We start from the raw sequence: 17,500 nt of genomic DNA, 5'->3' as shown, positions 1-17,500 counted from the left end.
CATTCAAAACATTGAAGGGGATTTTACAGGGCCCTAATGGACTACAGACATTGACAGTCTCCTAGCCTAAAAACAAATGCTGAATGCACTGCCTAGATTTTGAGGTAAAGGCATTGTCCATTATTTGATTTGATCAGGCACTAACAAACTGCATTTAGTCCAATAAAAAGACACAACACTATTAGGGTGATAAATAATGACACAAGAGAACCCTCTGCTGGAGCAAAACGCTTACAGCACCTGGTATTCCCAGGCGGTCTCCCATCCAAGTACTAACCAGGCCCGACCCTGCTTAGCTTCCGAGATCGGACGAGATCGGGCGTATTCAGGCTGGTATGGCCGTAAGCGAAAGGCAAATATCTTGGTACACTATATAAAGTCAACGTGTCGCTTACTCTTAGGGGGACAGAGAAATGTCCACTTTGTGACACACACTGAAAAGCTCAAACCTTGCTTGCATTTCCAGACCATATATTTCACTATTGTGGGGGGGAAAAAGAGGGCATATCCTAGGTTCATACTTATGACAACTTCATGGACCTGGGCCCTATAAAATACAGCGCGCCGACACGGAATCACGAAATACAGACATTACACCGAAATTCAACAACATTACAAAATGCTTTGAGCTAAGGAGGAAATCAAAATCATTCCCTTCAACTTGTTAGAAAATCCATTCATTTGCCCAAGTGAATCATAAGACATGAACAAAATGCATCAGTGATTCGTATTTCCACGCAACTTTCAGAAACTGCACAGGACTGCCCAGTTTCCGTGCGCATGCGTGCGGAGCGCGCGCATGTCTACACTTTGTGTAGCCGTTAGCGATGAGGCTAATGATAACCTTCTTGTGGTAGGTAGAGAAGGAAAGGCTTCCCACAAAAACCTTCTCAATCAAATGTTAACTGCAAAGTAGCCTATGCCAGCCTGGCAGAATTATATCATGAGTATTTGCATCAATCCAGTGGCCATTTGTTTTGCAAACTCCGCAATCACATGAGCGCTACAGCAACACCGCTTAACCAAACAAAGGTCTCTTCCTGGCGCACACTTGCCTAAAAAAGGGTAACTACACCCCAAAATCGATATGTCTTCCGTTTTTCCCAGACCTCAAAAGTGGTTTCCTGCTAGGGTTTTAAATGTTGTCGTGGACATAGAACATCTAATCGTGTTATATTTCTATTAAAAAGGTGTACTTTTGAGAGCGAAAACCTGCAGAAGCAGGGACAAACGGGGGAATATAATTTTTTTTTTTTTTGGGGCGGGGGGCAATCATTCAAAACATTGAAGGGGATTTTACAGGGCCCTAATGGACTACAGACATTGACAGTCTCCTAGCCTAAAAACAAATGCTGAATGCACTGCCTAGATTTTGAGGTAAAGGCATTGTCCATTATTTGATTTGATCAGGCACTAACAAACTGCATTTAGTCCAATAAAAAGACACAACACTATTAGGGTGATAAATAAAAGGGAGTTGCTCCACGCATGACACAAGAGAACCCTCTGCTGGAGCAAAACACTTACAGCACCTGGTATTCCCAGGCGGTCTCCCATCCAAGTACTAACCAGGCCCGACCCTGCTTAGCTTCCGAGATCAGACGAGATCGGGCGTATTCAGGCTGGTATGGCCGTAAGCTAAAGGCAATCTCTTGGTACACTATATAAAGTCAACGTGTCGCTTACTCTTAGGGGGACAGAGAAATGTCCACTTTGTGACACACACTGAAAAGCTCAAACCTTGCTTGCATTTCCAGACCATATATTTCACTATTGTGGGGGGGAAAAAGAGGGCATATCCTAGGTTCATACTTATGACAACTTCATGGACCTGGGCCCTATAAAATACAGCGCGCCCACACGGAATCACGAAATACAGACATTACACCGAAATTCAACAACATTACAAAATGCTTTGAGCTAAGGAGGAAATCAAATCATTCCCTTCAACTTGTTAGAAAATCCATTCATTTGCCCAAGTGAATCATAAGACATGAACAAAATGCATCAGTGATTCGTATTTCCACGCAACTTTCAGAAACTGCACACGACTGCCCAGTTTCCGTGCGCATGCGTGCGGAGTGCGCGCATGTCTACACTTTGTGTAGCCGTTAGCGATGAGGCTAATGATAACCTTCTTGTGGTAGGTAGAGAAGGAAAGGCTTCCCACAAAAACCTTCTCAATCAAATGTTAACTGCAAAGTAGCCTATGCCAGCCTGGCAGAATTATATCATGAGTATTTGCATCAATCCAGTGGCCATTTGTTTTGCAAACTCCGCAATCACATGAGCGCTACAGCAACACCGCTTAACCAAACAAAGGTCTCTTCCTGGCGCACACTTGCCTAAAAAAGGGTAACTACACCCCAAAATCGATATGTCTTCCGTTTTTCCCAGACCTCAAAAGTGGTTTCCTGCTAGGGTTTTAAATGTTGTCGTGGACATAGAACATCTAATCGTGTTATATTTCTATTAAAAAGGTGTACTTTTGAGAGCGAAAACCTGCAGAAGCAGGGACAAACGGGGGAATATAATTTTTTTTTTTTTGGGGGGGGGGGGGGGGGCAATCATTCAAAACATTGAAGGGGATTTTACAGGGCCCTAATGGACTACAGACATTGACAGTCTCCTAGCCTAAAAACAAATGCTGAATGCACTGCCTAGATTTTGAGGTAAAGGCATTGTCCATTATTTGATTTGATCAGGCACTAACAAACTGCATTTAGTCCAATAAAAAGACACAACACTATTAGGGTGATAAATAAAAGGGAGTTGCTCCACGCATGACACAAGAGAACCCTCTGCTGGAGCAAAACACTTACAGCACCTGGTATTCCCAGGCGGTCTCCCATCCAAGTACTAACCAGGCCCGACCCTGCTTAGCTTCCGAGATCGGGCGTATTCAGGCTGGTATGGCCGTAAGCGAAAGGCAATCTCTTGGTACACTATATAAAGTCAACGTGTCGCTTACTCTTAGGGGGACAGAGAAATGTCCACCTTGTGACACACACTGAAAAGCTCAAACCTTGCTTGCATTTCCAGACCATATATTTCACTATTGTGGGGGGGAAAAAGAGGGCATATCCTAGGTTCATACTTATGACAACTTCATGGACCTGGGCCCTATAAAATACAGCGCGCCCACACGGAATCACGAAATACAGACATTACACCGAAATTCAACAACATTACAAAATGCTTTGAGCTAAGGAGGAAATCAAATCATTCCCTTCAACTTGTTAGAAAATCCATTCATTTGCCCAAGTGAATCATAAGACATGAACAAAATGCATCAGTGATTCGTATTTCCACGCAACTTTCAGAAACTGCACACGACTGCCCAGTTTCCGTGCGCATGCGTGCGGAGCGCGCGCATGTCTACACTTTGTGTAGCCGTTAGCGATGAGGCTAATGATAACCTTCTTGTGGTAGGTAGAGAAGGAAAGGCTTCCCACAAAAACCTTCTCAATCAAATGTTAACTGCAAAGTAGCCTATGCCAGCCTGGCAGAATTATATCATGAGTATTTGCATCAATCCAGTGGCCATTTGTTTTGCAAACTCCGCAATCACATGAGCGCTACAGCAACACCGCTTAACCAAACAAAGGTCTCTTCCTGGCGCACACTTGCCTAAAAAAGGGTAACTACACCCCAAAATCGATATGTCTTCCGTTTTTCCCAGACCTCAAAAGTGGTTTCCTGCTAGGGTTTTAAATGTTGTCGTGGACATAGAACATCTAATCGTGTTATATTTCTATTAAAAAGGTGTACTTTTGAGAGCGAAAACCTGCAGAAGCAGGGACAAACGGGGGAATATAATTTTTTTTTTTGGGGGGGGGGGGGCAATCATTCAAAACATTGAAGGGGATTTTACAGGGCCCTAATGGACTACAGACATTGACAGTCTCCTAGCCTAAAAACAAATGCTGAATGCACTGCCTAGATTTTGAGGTAAAGGCATTGTCCATTATTTGATTTGATCAGGCACTAACAAACTGCATTTAGTCCAATAAAAAGACACAACACTATTAGGGTGATAAATAAAAGGGAGTTGCTCCACGCATGACACAAGAGAACCCTCTGCTGGAGCAAAACGCTTACAGCACCTGGTATTCCCAGGCGGTCTCCCATCCAAGTACTAACCAGGCCTGAACCTGCTTAGCTTCCGAGATCGGACGAGATCGGGCGTATTCAGGCTGGTATGGCCGTAAGCGAAAGGCAATCTCTTGGTACACTATATAAAGTCAACGTGTCGCTTACTCTTAGGGGGACAGAGAAATGTCCACCTTGTGACACACACTGAAAAGCTCAAACCTTGCTTGCATTTCCAGACCATATATTTCACTATTGTGGGGGGGAAAAAGAGGGCATATCCTAGGTTCATACTTATGACAACTTCATGGACCTGGGCCCTATGAAATACAGCGCGCCCACACGGAATCACGAAATACAGACATTACACCGAAATTCAACAACATTACAAAATGCTTTGAGCTAAGGAGGAAATCAAATCATTCCCTTCAACTTGTTAGAAAATCCATTCATTTGCCCAAGTGAATCATAAGACATGAACAAAATGCATCAGTGATTCGTATTTCCACGCAACTTTCAGAAACTGCACAGGACTGCCCAGTTTCCGTGCGCATGCGTGCGGAGCGCGCGCATGTCTACACTTTGTGTAGCCGTTAGCGATGAGGCTAATGATAACCTTCTTGTGGTAGGTAGAGAAGGAAAGGCTTCCCACAAAAACCTTCTCAATCAAATGTTAACTGCAAAGTAGCCTATGCCAGCCTGGCAGAATTATATCATGAGTATTTGCATCAATCCAGTGGCCATTTGTTTTGCAAACTCCGCAATCACATGAGCGCTACAGCAACACCGCTTAACCAAACAAAGGTCTCTTCCTGGCGCACACTTGCCTAAAAAAGGGTAACTACACCCCAAAATCGATATGTCTTCCGTTTTTCCCAGACCTCAAAAGTGGTTTCCTGCTAGGGTTTTAAATGTTGTCGTGGACATAGAACATCTAATCGTGTTATATTTCTATTAAAAAGGTGTACTTTTGAGAGCGAAAACCTGCAGAAGCAGGGACAAACGGGGGAATATAATTTTTTTTTTTGGGGGGGGGGGGGGCAATCATTCAAAACATTGAAGGGGATTTTACAGGGCCCTAATGGACTACAGACATTGACAGTCTCCTAGCCTAAAAACAAATGCTGAATGCACTGCCTAGATTGAGGTAAAGGCATTGTCCATTATTTGATTTGATCAGGCACTAACAAACTGCATTTAGTCCAATAAAAAGACACAACACTATTAGGGTGATAAATAAAAGGGAGTTGCTCTACGCATGACACAAGAGAACCCTCTGCTGGAGCAAAACGCTTACAGCACCTGGTATTCCCAGGCGGTCTCCCATCCAAGTACTAACCAGGCCCGACCCTGCTTAGCTTCCGAGATCGGACGAGATCGGGCGTATTCAGGCTGGTATGGCCGTAAGCGAAAGGCAATCTCTTGGTACACTATATAAAGTCAACGTGTCGCTTACTCTTAGGGGGACAGAGAAATGTCCACCTTGTGACACACACTGAAAAGCTCAAACCTTGCTTGCATTTCCAGACCATATATTTCACTATTGTGGGGGGGGAAAAGAGGGCATATCCTAGGTTCATACTTATGACAACTTCATGGACCTGGGCCCTATAAAATACAGCGCGCCCACACGGAATCACGAAATACAGACATTACACCGAAATTCAACAACATTACAAAATGCTTTGAGCTAAGGAGGAAATCAAATCATTCCCTTCAACTTGTTAGAAAATCCATTCATTTGCCCAAGTGAATCATAAGACATGAACAAAATGCATCAGTGATTCGTATTTCCACGCAACTTTCAGAAACTGCACAGGACTGCCCAGTTTCCGTGCGCATGCGTGCGGAGCGCGCGCATGTCTACACTTTGTGTAGCCGTTAGCGATGAGGCTAATGATAACCTTCTTGTGGTAGGTAGAGAAGGAAAGGCTTCCCACAAAAACCTTCTCAATCAAATGTTAACTGCAAAGTAGCCTATGCCAGCCTGGCAGAATTATATCATGAGTATTTGCATCAATCCAGTGGCCATTTGTTTTGCAAACTCCGCAATCACACGAGCGCTACAGCAACACCGCTTAACCAAACAAAGGTCTCTTCCTGGCGCACACTTGCCTAAAAAAGGGTAACTACACCCCAAAATCGATATGTCTTCCGTTTTTCCCAGACCTCAAAAGTGGTTTCCTGCTAGGGTTTTAAATGTTGTCGTGGACATAGAACATCTAATCGTGTTATATTTCTATTAAAAAGGTGTACTTTTGAGAGCGAAAACCTGCAGAAGCAGGGACAAACGGGGGAATATATATATTTTTTTTTTGGGGGGGGGGGGGCAATCATTCAAAACATTGAAGGGGATTTTACAGAGCCCTAATGGACTACAGACATTGACAGTCTCCTAGCCTAAAAACAAATGCTGAATGCACTGCCTAGATTTTGAGGTAAAGGCATTGTCCATTATTTGATTTGATCAGGCACTAACAAACTGCATTTAGTCCAATAAAAAGACACAACACTATTAGGGTGATAAATAAAAGGGAGTTGCTCCACGCATGACACAAGAGAACCCTCTGCTGGAGCAAAACACTTACAGCACCTGGTATTCCCAGGCGGTCTCCCATCCAAGTACTAACCAGGCCCGACCCTGCTTAGCTTCCGAGATCGGACGAGATCGGGCGTATTCAGGCTGGTATGGCCGTAAGCGAAAGGCAATCTCTTGGTACACTATATAAAGTCAACGTGTCGCTTACTCTTAGGGGGACAGAGAAATGTCCACCTTGTGACACACACTGAAAAGCTCAAACCTTGCTTGCATTTCCAGACCATATATTTCACTATTGTGGGGGGGGGAAAGAGGGCATATCCTAGGTTCATACTTATGACAACTTCATGGACCTGGGCCCTATAAAATACATCACGAAATACAGACATTACACCGAAATTCAACAACATTACAAAATGCTTTGAGCTAAGGAGGAAATCAAATCATTCCCTTCAACTTGTTAGAAAATCCATTCATTTGCCCAAGTGAATCATAAGACATGAACAAAATGCATCAGTGATTCGTATTTCCACGCAACTTTCAGAAACTGCACAGGACTGCCCAGTTTCCGTGCGCATGCGTGCGGAGCGCGCGCATGTCTACACTTTGTGTAGCCGTTAGCGATGAGGCTAATGATAACCTTCTTGTGGTAGGTAGAGAAGGAAAGGCTTCCCACAAAAACCTTCTCAATCAAATGTTAACTGCAAAGTAGCCTATGCCAGCCTGGCAGAATTATATCATGAGTATTTGCATCAATCCAGTGGCCATTTGTTTTGCAAACTCCGCAATCACACGAGCGCTACAGCAACACCGCTTAACCAAACAAAGGTCTCTTCCTGGCGCACACTTGCCTAAAAAAGGGTAACTACACCCCAAAATCGATATGTCTTCCGTTTTTCCCAGACCTCAAAAGTGGTTTCCTGCTAGGGTTTTAAATGTTGTCGTGGACATAGAACATCTAATCGTGTTATATTTCTATTAAAAAGGTGTACTTTTGAGAGCGAAAACCTGCAGAAGCAGGGACAAACGGGGGAATATATATATTTTTTTTGGGGGGGGGGGGGGGGCAATCATTCAAAACATTGAAGGGGATTTTACAGGGCCCTAATGGACTACAGACATTGACAGTCTCCTAGCCTAAAAACAAATGCTGAATGCACTGCCTAGATTTTGAGGTAAAGGCATTGTCCATTATTTGATTTGATCAGGCACTAACAAACTGCATTTAGTCCAATAAAAAGACACAACACTATTAGGGTGATAAATAAAAGGGAGTTGCTCCACGCATGACACAAGAGAACCCTCTGCTGGAGCAAAACGCTTACAGCACCTGGTATTCCCAGGCGGTCTCCCATCCAAGTACTAACCAGGCCCGACCCTGCTTAGCTTCCGAGATCGGACGAGATCGGGCGTATTCAGGCTGGTATGGCCGTAAGCGAAAGGCAATCTCTTGGTACACTATATAAAGTCAACGTGTCGCTTACTCTTAGGGGGACAGAGAAATGTCCACCTTGTGACACACACTGAAAAGCTCAAACCTTGCTTGCATTTCCAGACCATATATTTCACTATTGTGGGGGGGGAAAAGAGGGCATATCCTAGGTTCATACTTATGACAACTTCATGGACCTGGGCCCTATAAAATACATCACGAAATACAGACATTACACCGAAATTCAACAACATTACAAAATGCTTTGAGCTAAGGAGGAAATCAAATCATTCCCTTCAACTTGTTAGAAAATCCATTCATTTGCCCAAGTGAATCATAAGACATGAACAAAATGCATCAGTGATTCGTATTTCCACGCAACTTTCAGAAACTGCACAGGACTGCCCAGTTTCCGTGCGCATGCGTGCGGAGCGCGCGCATGTCTACACTTTGTGTAGCCGTTAGCGATGAGGCTAATGATAACCTTCTTGTGGTAGGTAGAGAAGGAAAGGCTTCCCACAAAAACCTTCTCAATCAAATGTTAACTGCAAAGTAGCCTATGCCAGCCTGGCAGAATTATATCATGAGTATTTGCATCAATCCAGTGGCCATTTGTTTTGCAAACTCCGCAATCACATGAGCGCTACAGCAACACCGCTTAACCAAACAAAGGTCTCTTCCTGGCGCACACTTGCCTAAAAAAGGGTAACTACACCCCAAAATCGATATGTCTTCCGTTTTTCCCAGACCTCAAAAGTGGTTTCCTGCTAGGGTTTTAAATGTTGTCGTGGACATAGAACATCTAATCGTGTTATATTTCTATTAAAAAGGTGTACTTTTGAGAGCGAAAACCTGCAGAAGCAGGGACAAACGGGGGAATATAATTTTTTTTTTTGGGGGGGGCGGGGGGGGCAATCATTCAAAACATTGAAGGGGATTTTACAGGGCCCTAATGGACTACAGACATTGACAGTCTCCTAGCCTAAAAACAAATGCTGAATGCACTGCCTAGATTTTGAGGTAAAGGCATTGTCCATTATTTGATTTGATCAGGCACTAACAAACTGCATTTAGTCCAATAAAAAGACACAACACTATTAGGGTGATAAATAAAAGGGAGTTGCTCTACGCATGACACAAGAGAACCCTCTGCTGGAGCAAAACGCTTACAGCACCTGGTATTCCCAGGCGGTCTCCCATCCAAGTACTAACCAGGCCCGACCCTGCTTAGCTGCCGAGATCGGACGAGATCGGGCGTATTCAGGCTGGTATGGCCGTAAGCGAAAGGCAATCTCTTGGTACACTATATAAAGTCAACGTGTCGCTTACTCTTAGGGGGACAGAGAAATGTCCACCTTGTGACACACACTGAAAAGCTCAAACCTTGCTTGCATTTCCAGACCATATATTTCACTATTGTGGGGGGGGAAAAGAGGGCATATCCTAGGTTCATACTTATGACAACTTCATGGACCTGGGCCCTATAAAATACAGCGCGCCCACACGGAATCACGAAATACAGACATTACACCGAAATTCAACAACATTACAAAATGCTTTGAGCTAAGGAGGAAATCAAATCATTCCCTTCAACTTGTTAGAAAATCCATTCATTTGCCCAAGTGAATCATAAGACATGAACAAAATGCATCAGTGATTCGTATTTCCACGCAACTTTCAGAAACTGCACAGGACTGCCCAGTTTCCGTGCGCATGCGTGCGGAGCGCGCGCATGTCTACACTTTGTGTAGCCGTTAGCGATGAGGCTAATGATAACCTTCTTGTGGTAGGTAGAGAAGGAAAGGCTTCCCACAAAAACCTTCTCAATCAAATGTTAACTGCAAAGTAGCCTATGCCAGCCTGGCAGAATTATATCATGAGTATTTGCATCAATCCAGTGGCCATTTGTTTTGCAAACTCCGCAATCACATGAGCGCTACAGCAACACCGCTTAACCAAACAAAGGTCTCTTCCTGGCGCACACTTGCCTAAAAAAGGGTAACTACACCCCAAAATCGATATGTCTTCCGTTTTTTCCCAGACCTCAAAAGTGGTTTCCTGCTAGGGTTTTGTTGTAATAACATATTAAAACATGTAATGACGCATTCACGGACTGTTGTTAAACACACTGATAACCCATGAATATACATTGCTCCAAACCCTTTGGGATGGGCTACAAAGACAATGAACTCTGTCAAGAACCAATGAGATACAGACAACAGGCTGGAGAGGACTGTCTATCACCTACGAACAACCAACCAGGAGCCAGGACTACTAGAATCTACCTACGTCATTCCAATGTATAAATGTACTGCCCAAATATGTGTTACGCCCTCTTTTTCCGAAACCTCCCTAAGAGTGGACGATGAGAGCCGTGCTGCACGTTTGCCAGATATCACTATGCTAGATTAAAAGGCCTCAAATATACCGTATCCGCCTTGTCCAGAGTCTCATCTTGGTCTTGTCTCTCCTATAATTAATTCATTGACAAATTGGTAGCAGAGGATGGTTGAAATCCATGAATTCGGTCCATAGATTTGATGAGAGAAAAGACAAGTTGACGACAGATTCTAGAAGGACGGGCGACCTGTCTACAGGAGCCATCGGGGATTCAACTCGCCTCAGGAAACTGACCAAAGAGCTCGACATTATAAAGGTACGCAGAACCGGTTTAATCGAATTCTGCATATTATAGTATAATCAATATCCAAATTATGGTCAGAAGTACTGAGTGCGTGAGTATGAATTGCCGTTAAAATTTATGAAAATTGTTCCGATAACCAAAGGCATTTGCATAATGATATCTGTGTAAATATATTGTTCAAATCTGATTCAAATAGTCCTGCAACAGTAATAAAATTACTGGGTGTCGTGGTGAGGAATTGGAGGACAGAATGTGATATGATGTGATATATTGTTTAAAATTTAATCCAAATAGGCTGGCAGTAGTTGATATGTAAATCAACTAGGTGTTACGGTGAAGGATTTGATAACAGAATTTGATGGAATGTGATGCACTGTTTTAATCGGGTCCAAATAGGCTGGCAATTTTCGATTTGGCAATCGTTTAGGTGTTACGGTGAGGGATTCGATAACTCAGTGAAATGAAATATGATGAAATGTTTTGTTAATTGATCGAGACGTATATTTAAGACTGTAACTAGTGGAGTAGCATCCCACTAGGAGCAACAGTTAACAAGCTAAATAATTGGACTAGGAGTGAAGGAATTAAACCTGATCTCTCCAGATTAATGTCACTGATTCACCGTTCCATGAGACCGAGGGATACTGACCACCGGCTCTAAATTTGACCGCCGAGTCAAAAGTTTGGGCGGGGCTGTGCGGCCGCCGTGCCGTGTAACGAATTGATTTCTGTTCTCTTTGTGCTGTTGGCGTTGCCTAGAATTAATTTGACAAATATTATAGAAGGCATCTGAATGCATTGACATTGACCCAAAAGTAGGCGTTTGGGACACTAACATTTCGCCAGGCAGTAGAAATGTGTGAACCTGTAAAATTATTCCAGTAAAATACCCTAGACGCATAATTATCTCGTGAATATCCCTTTGCGATATTATAGTACAGCAATTCTACAAAACTCTGTGTGCACGAGGGTGAGACACGAGAGATAAGTCTGTGTGGGCACCAGGGATACATCGCTGGTTTCGACCAAGTGACGGGCTAAGTGCACATAGTTGCGGAGGGCCATAGTGCAATGTGCAACATTTAGTTGTTTTTAATTGTTTTACATAATTTTTTATCGGACCCAGACATAGTGAATCGTCAATATGGCCTCAATTACCGTTCCCAAACTCAAATTCAATGAATATTTAGATCAGAGAATACAGGAAAGGGCAGGAGGAAAACAGGAATATAAAACAATAAAGAAGATATGGGGGGAAATTAGGCTAAGAGAGTGAGGCAGAAAATAATAGCAGCCATTTTTTTTTCAAGAAGGAAGGAACGAAGGAGAGAGAGAGAGCGGAGGCGGAGCTGAGAATAGGGACATGGGCAATAGAGGAGACAAAAAGGACATGCCCACAAAAGAAACCTGATATGATGGGGGTGCTTGCTGGGGCCTCAGATGACGTCAGAGAAGGCACAAACAACAACCACAACACACCACCACCCACCGTGACCACCCCATCGGCCCCGCTCTCTCCATACCCGCCACTGCCACAGGAAGAGAAGACTGAAGTGCCACCTCCCTATTCACAAAATCCATTCGCATACCTCCCACACAACCCATTTAAAAACCCACACCACACCAGCAGCCATACAGGCCCCGGTCTTCATGGTGCAGGGAGGACAGCTAAGAGGGAACATGACTGTGGGGATTCAAGAAGGCCACCTCGTCTGTGAAGAAAGGCCCGATTGCTCAAGCCCCACAGCACTACAAGGCCCAGGTGGGTCCCTGCTGAACTACCCACAAGGAAGGGAAGGTGGATCTCAACCGGGCCTCCTAAAAAGAGAAGGCCACGATCTTATTCAGTTCTCCTATACTCCAAACACAGACAATTAGCTGAAATCATAGGCTTGACACAAGCACTGAAAGGAGCAGGAAGGGGCCTACCAACTTCCCCTACGCCCAGCAGTTGATCCATGCTTCGTTGAGTACCAGCCTGGGAAGACCGCCTTGATGGGACAGATGCCCAGCCTACATGGAGGAGCCTCTACATGGATACACTAACTGCAATGAAAATACTACTACCCAAAGCCACGAACACAGGATGAGGAGGAGGAGGAAGAGGACCCCCTCCTCTACAATACAACCACCCAGGGCCCAGCCACATGCAGCAGCAACAGCAAGATTACAACCAACCACAGTTTCAAGGTATGGCAGGGAACACCATGCCCTGGCCATAAAAGATTCCCACACTGTCTGAAACCCCAGAAGTGTACTGGCCAAAATGCCTACCCACAGGGCCTGCCACCCCTCACATCCAGTTTAAGTTCAACCAACTGAAAGCTCAAATCTACACTGCACCCATATAAGACTCCCCAAGCTGAGATCCATTGCACACTCAATGCAACAGAAACCGATGACTGCCTCTACACTGCAGACTGGGACGAAGACAGGATGCACCTGACCCCTCCTATCAGGTGTTGTACCATTGTGTGTGGCCCAGAGGGGGTGGCAGCACCGGTCATCCTACGATCAAGGAACCTCCATGCACCCCTGGCCTGGATGGCTGAAGCATCAACAGCCATAGCACTCCTGAAAACAGATCTATCAGCGGCAGCAGCTCTGACTGCACCTGACTACAAGAACAAGTTTCATTTGGATGTTTCTGAAAGGGAAGGATTCACCTCATCCGTCCTATTCCAGAAACAAGAGGGGGAGAGACGGGTCTTGACGCACTACTCTTCCAAACTTGACCACATTGAGGTAGAACAGACAACATGCTCCAGATACGTTGCTGCAGTAGCAAAAGCTATTGAAAAAACAGCTCACCTCGTGATGTCACCCTTCAAACAGCCATCATCCCTCAACCAGCATCGGCCCAATTAGCTGAAATCATCGGATTGACGCAGGCCCTCATCAGAGGAAAAGGAAAGACTGTGAATATCTGTAGAGACTCAGCCCATGCCCATGAAGCAGTCCACACTGATGGACCCAGAACTTTTATGAGAAGCACATGGCCCACACACACACGAAGGCAAACTAAAGACCCTCCAAAAGACCCTCACATAAAAAATATGACTGACTTATTTATTTTATGATTTATTTTGTGACGAATGCAATGTTTGTGACAGACACAACCCAAAGAAACCATATCGAACACCAATGGGCTCATACCCATTACCTAATGCATGATTTCAGGTTATTAGCATAGAATACACAGACATGGGGGCGGATAAGGTGGTTAATGGGAAACAATACCTATTAGTGATGGTGGATAGGTTTTCCAAATGGGTAGAGGCAATTCCAGCGGCGGGGGAGGATGCGAGGTCAGTTATAGGCCACAATCCCAAGATCTCATGGAACGCGCAAGTCAAACGTATGTGCCGGGTCGAAGTTGAAATGGGTCGAAGCCCTGCCCCTGGCGTTGATGGCCATGAGAGCCTCACCAGGATCAGGCACCCATCTCTCTCCTCATGAGATAATGACTGGTAGAGTCATGCCTGGCCCACCAAGGGAGGGAGGTCATATGCCCGCCCTTGATGTGCAATAAATTGTAATGTCTAATTATGTGAAAAAACTGACGGTTCTCTCTGCAGCACTCTCTACCCAGGTTCACAAGGTACCGGAGGGGGAGCTGCCGGGGGACACGCCACCACTGAAGGTAAAACTTGGAGACTGGGTAAGGGGAAAGGTCCACAAGAGAAAGTGGCTGGAACCCAGGTGGACTGGTCTGTACGAAGTGAAGGAGGTTACTTCACACTCAGTCCAGGTCAAAGGTAAATTGGGCGCACCTTGGCACCACCTCACACATTGTACACCAGCTCCAACCCCTTCCCGCACACTGACGGAAGTCAGAACCGACCTAAGTGGTCTACATTCGGCCCCAAATCTTGCACCTCCTTAGTCAGGGAAAATGGGAGGTTCAACCCCATATTCACTGACTAAGTCACACCGTACTCCTTGGGAACGGTTGGGGATCTCTGGACCACTGTTTGTTATTTTTCTTCTCATGGGAGGAGTCACTGTATGTACACTCACATGGCTTATAAACCAACAGATGCACCCACTACAGATGCACCCACTACAGACTCACACACTGAATTCTACTCTGCCAGGTGAAACTAACTCTCTCTCTTTTCCCTCTTATCTACCACAAGACCATACCGTTTCTAGGCGTGAGGTGGGAGTCACTAAGTGCACCCCCCAGGAGTTGAAGAGCACCACCTTGTGTTTGCCTTTCAATGCCACCACCACCGTTTACCTGCCTTGGGGCCTTTTGGGTCATGCGCAAAATAGTTTGGGGCTACCTGCCTGGACCTATTCCAGTTTTAACTGGTATATAACCAAAGGGGGATATGGTGAGTGGTCTTGGAAAAACTTGGTGGCAGAAACGGGGCATGACTGGTCCAGCTATTCCGAGGGACGGGTTGTTCTTGCCTGGCGCAAACGGCTTACATTTTCACGCACTGGTTTTCAACTAAAGCTGATTGTACGACCTGGGACCACTTTGGGGTGTCAGGTTTTTACGTTGGCCCCATATGTAGATACCGACAGGACTGAAGTCCATTTCACACTATATATCTGTGTTACGCCAGAACCACAGCCTACTTCTGTGACGGTGCGTGACGATATGGCAAAGCCACATACCCTGCCCCAGCACAGGGATGGGTGGGGTTCTGCTGTTTTAGTGGTCACCACCCCTACCCCGGATGAGAACATTCGGGTTGCTACAGGTATCTCAGGTTTGTCTAACAATTGGCTATTATTGACCGAACAAGCAGCCAATACAACCCCCACTAGTTGTGTAGTTTGCATGGGTGCCCGACCATTGCTCCGCATTGTCCCGGCTACTGTCGAGATCGGATGTTTAATGCCCCTTATGGACCAAGACAATCCGACTGGTAATTGTTTCTTGTGGAATGCAGTTTACCCTGTTGTCTCCGCTACGGACAGGGCACCAGTATTTTCCTCTGATGTTGCCAGGGCCGAATTCTCCTGTATTAACATGACAGGGGGTATACTACAGTTAGGTTTGCTCCCTGTTGGTTGGTGTACAAATACTATCGTAGTAGTTGGTGTTTTTAAGCCAGTGATCAGGGCTGACATCTGGTGGTGGTGTGGGGGACCTCGGCTTTTTGACAGACCTCCCAATAAGGCTACGGGTACTTGTGCGCTTGTAACACTTCTACTGCCTATCTCTGTTTACCCTATAGGTGTGGGTGATTTGGTGACCCGGATACAGGCTGTGGACCCACAGTTTCTGCCTACCAGAACCAAGCGGGAAGCAGCCCTGACTGTTGGGGATCCCACATATATTGATGCTATAGGTGTTCCTAGGGGGGTCCCTGATGAGTACAAGCTGGTGGACCAGGTCGCCGCAGGTTTTGAATCATCTCTCTGCTGGTGGTGCACTGTGAATAAAAATGTTGACCGCATTAACTATATACATTTCAATGTCCAAAAATTAGGGAACTGGACTCAACAAGGTTTTGAGGCCGTACATGGTCAACTGGCGGCTACCTCCCTTATGGCTTTTCAAAATCGCATTGCCGTTGACATGTTGCTGGCTGAGAAGGGTGGTATATGTTTTATGTTTGGGGAGCAATGTTGCACATTTATCCCCAATAATACAGCCTCTGATGGCAGTCTCACTGTTGCGTTGGAAGGACTACGTACCCTGAATAGTAAAATGAAATCCCACTCTGGGGTTGATACCAGCACGTGGGACTCCTGGATGGATGCATTTGGTAAATATAAGGTCCTGGTCTCTTCTATTCTGGTCTCTATCTCTGTGTTTGTTGCAATACTAACCCTCTGTGGCTGTTGTTGCATCCCATGTGCCCGCTCCCTGCTTTCTCAAGTCATCACTTCTGCTATTGCACCAAATAATGACCCTGCACTGATGTTCCCCCTCATACAACAGGAGGATCCTCTGGTGGAGTTTGAAACATGCACATATGAGTAATTTTCACGTCTCTTTGGAGACGTGAAGAGGGGGACTACAAATTTCCTAAAATGTCCTATTCTATTTTTCTTACATTTAGTTTTGTCACGTCTAGTAGACGTGAAGAGGGGGTGTTGTAATAACATATTAAAACATGTAATGACGCATTCACGGACTGTTGTTAAACACACTGATAACCCATGAATATACATTGCTCCAAACCCTTTGGGATGGGCTACAAAGACAATGAACTCTGTCAAGAACCAATGAGATACAGACAACAGGCTGGAGAGGACTGTCTATCACCTACGAACAACCAACCAGGAGCCAGGACTACTAGAATCTACCTACGTCATTCCAATGTATAAATGTACTGCCCAAATATGTGTTACGCCCTCTTTTTCCGAAACCTCCCTAAGAGTGGACGATGAGAGCCGTGCTGCACGTTTGCCAGATATCACTATGCTAGATTAAAAGGCCTCAAATATACCGTATCCGCCTTGTCCAGAGTCTCATCTTGGTCTTGTCTCTCCTATAATTAATTCATTGACAGTTTTAAATGTTGTCGTGGACATAGAACATCTAATCGTGTTATATTTCTATTAAAAAGGTGTACTTTTGAGAGCGAAAACCTGCAGAAGCAGGGACAAACGGGGGAATATATATATTTTTTTTTTTGGGGGGGGGGGGGCAATCATTCAAAACATTGAAGGGGATTTTACAGGGCCCTAATGGACTACAGACATTGACAGTCTCCTAGCCTAAAAACAAATGCTGAATGCACTGCCTAGATTTTGAGGTAAAGGCATTGTCCATTATTTGATTTGATCAGGCACTAACAAACTGCATTTAGTCCAATAAAAAGAC

General features: G+C 45.0%; 7 non-coding genes and 1 pseudogene across 7 annotated transcripts; all 8 read right to left on the bottom strand.

Moving 5' to 3' along the window:
• Positions 1 to 228: 228 nt before the first annotated feature.
• LOC149974139 (5S ribosomal RNA) lies at positions 229 to 347 on the bottom strand. The gene has a single exon (XR_016490067.1). It is a non-coding gene; the product is annotated as a 5S ribosomal RNA (ribosomal RNA).
• Positions 348 to 1,520: 1,173 nt separating this feature from the next.
• On the bottom strand, positions 1,521 to 1,639 carry LOC149974138 (5S ribosomal RNA). Its single transcript, XR_016489763.1, has one exon. It is a non-coding gene; the product is annotated as a 5S ribosomal RNA (ribosomal RNA).
• A 1,176-nt stretch (positions 1,640 to 2,815) lies between these two features.
• LOC149974137 (5S ribosomal RNA) lies at positions 2,816 to 2,924 on the bottom strand (annotated as a pseudogene).
• A 1,170-nt stretch (positions 2,925 to 4,094) lies between these two features.
• On the bottom strand, positions 4,095 to 4,213 carry LOC149974136 (5S ribosomal RNA). Its single transcript, XR_016489731.1, has one exon. It is a non-coding gene; the product is annotated as a 5S ribosomal RNA (ribosomal RNA).
• A 1,169-nt stretch (positions 4,214 to 5,382) lies between these two features.
• Positions 5,383 to 5,501, bottom strand: LOC149974135 (5S ribosomal RNA). The gene has a single exon (XR_016490066.1). It is a non-coding gene; the product is annotated as a 5S ribosomal RNA (ribosomal RNA).
• Positions 5,502 to 6,673: 1,172 nt separating this feature from the next.
• Positions 6,674 to 6,792, bottom strand: LOC149974134 (5S ribosomal RNA). The gene has a single exon (XR_016489732.1). It is a non-coding gene; the product is annotated as a 5S ribosomal RNA (ribosomal RNA).
• A 1,157-nt stretch (positions 6,793 to 7,949) lies between these two features.
• On the bottom strand, positions 7,950 to 8,068 carry LOC149974133 (5S ribosomal RNA). The gene has a single exon (XR_016490065.1). It is a non-coding gene; the product is annotated as a 5S ribosomal RNA (ribosomal RNA).
• Positions 8,069 to 9,226: 1,158 nt separating this feature from the next.
• LOC149974132 (5S ribosomal RNA) lies at positions 9,227 to 9,345 on the bottom strand. Its single transcript, XR_016489719.1, has one exon. It is a non-coding gene; the product is annotated as a 5S ribosomal RNA (ribosomal RNA).
• Positions 9,346 to 17,500: the final 8,155 nt, after the last annotated feature.

Source organism: Oncorhynchus mykiss, chromosome 20, assembly GCF_057628025.1.
Source record: "Oncorhynchus mykiss isolate SJ-2025 chromosome 20, ASM5762802v1, whole genome shotgun sequence".
NCBI classification, from domain to species: domain Eukaryota; kingdom Metazoa; phylum Chordata; class Actinopteri; order Salmoniformes; family Salmonidae; genus Oncorhynchus; species Oncorhynchus mykiss.
Note: the sequence above shows the minus strand (reverse complement) of the source record. Positions and strands in the feature narration are given on the sequence as shown.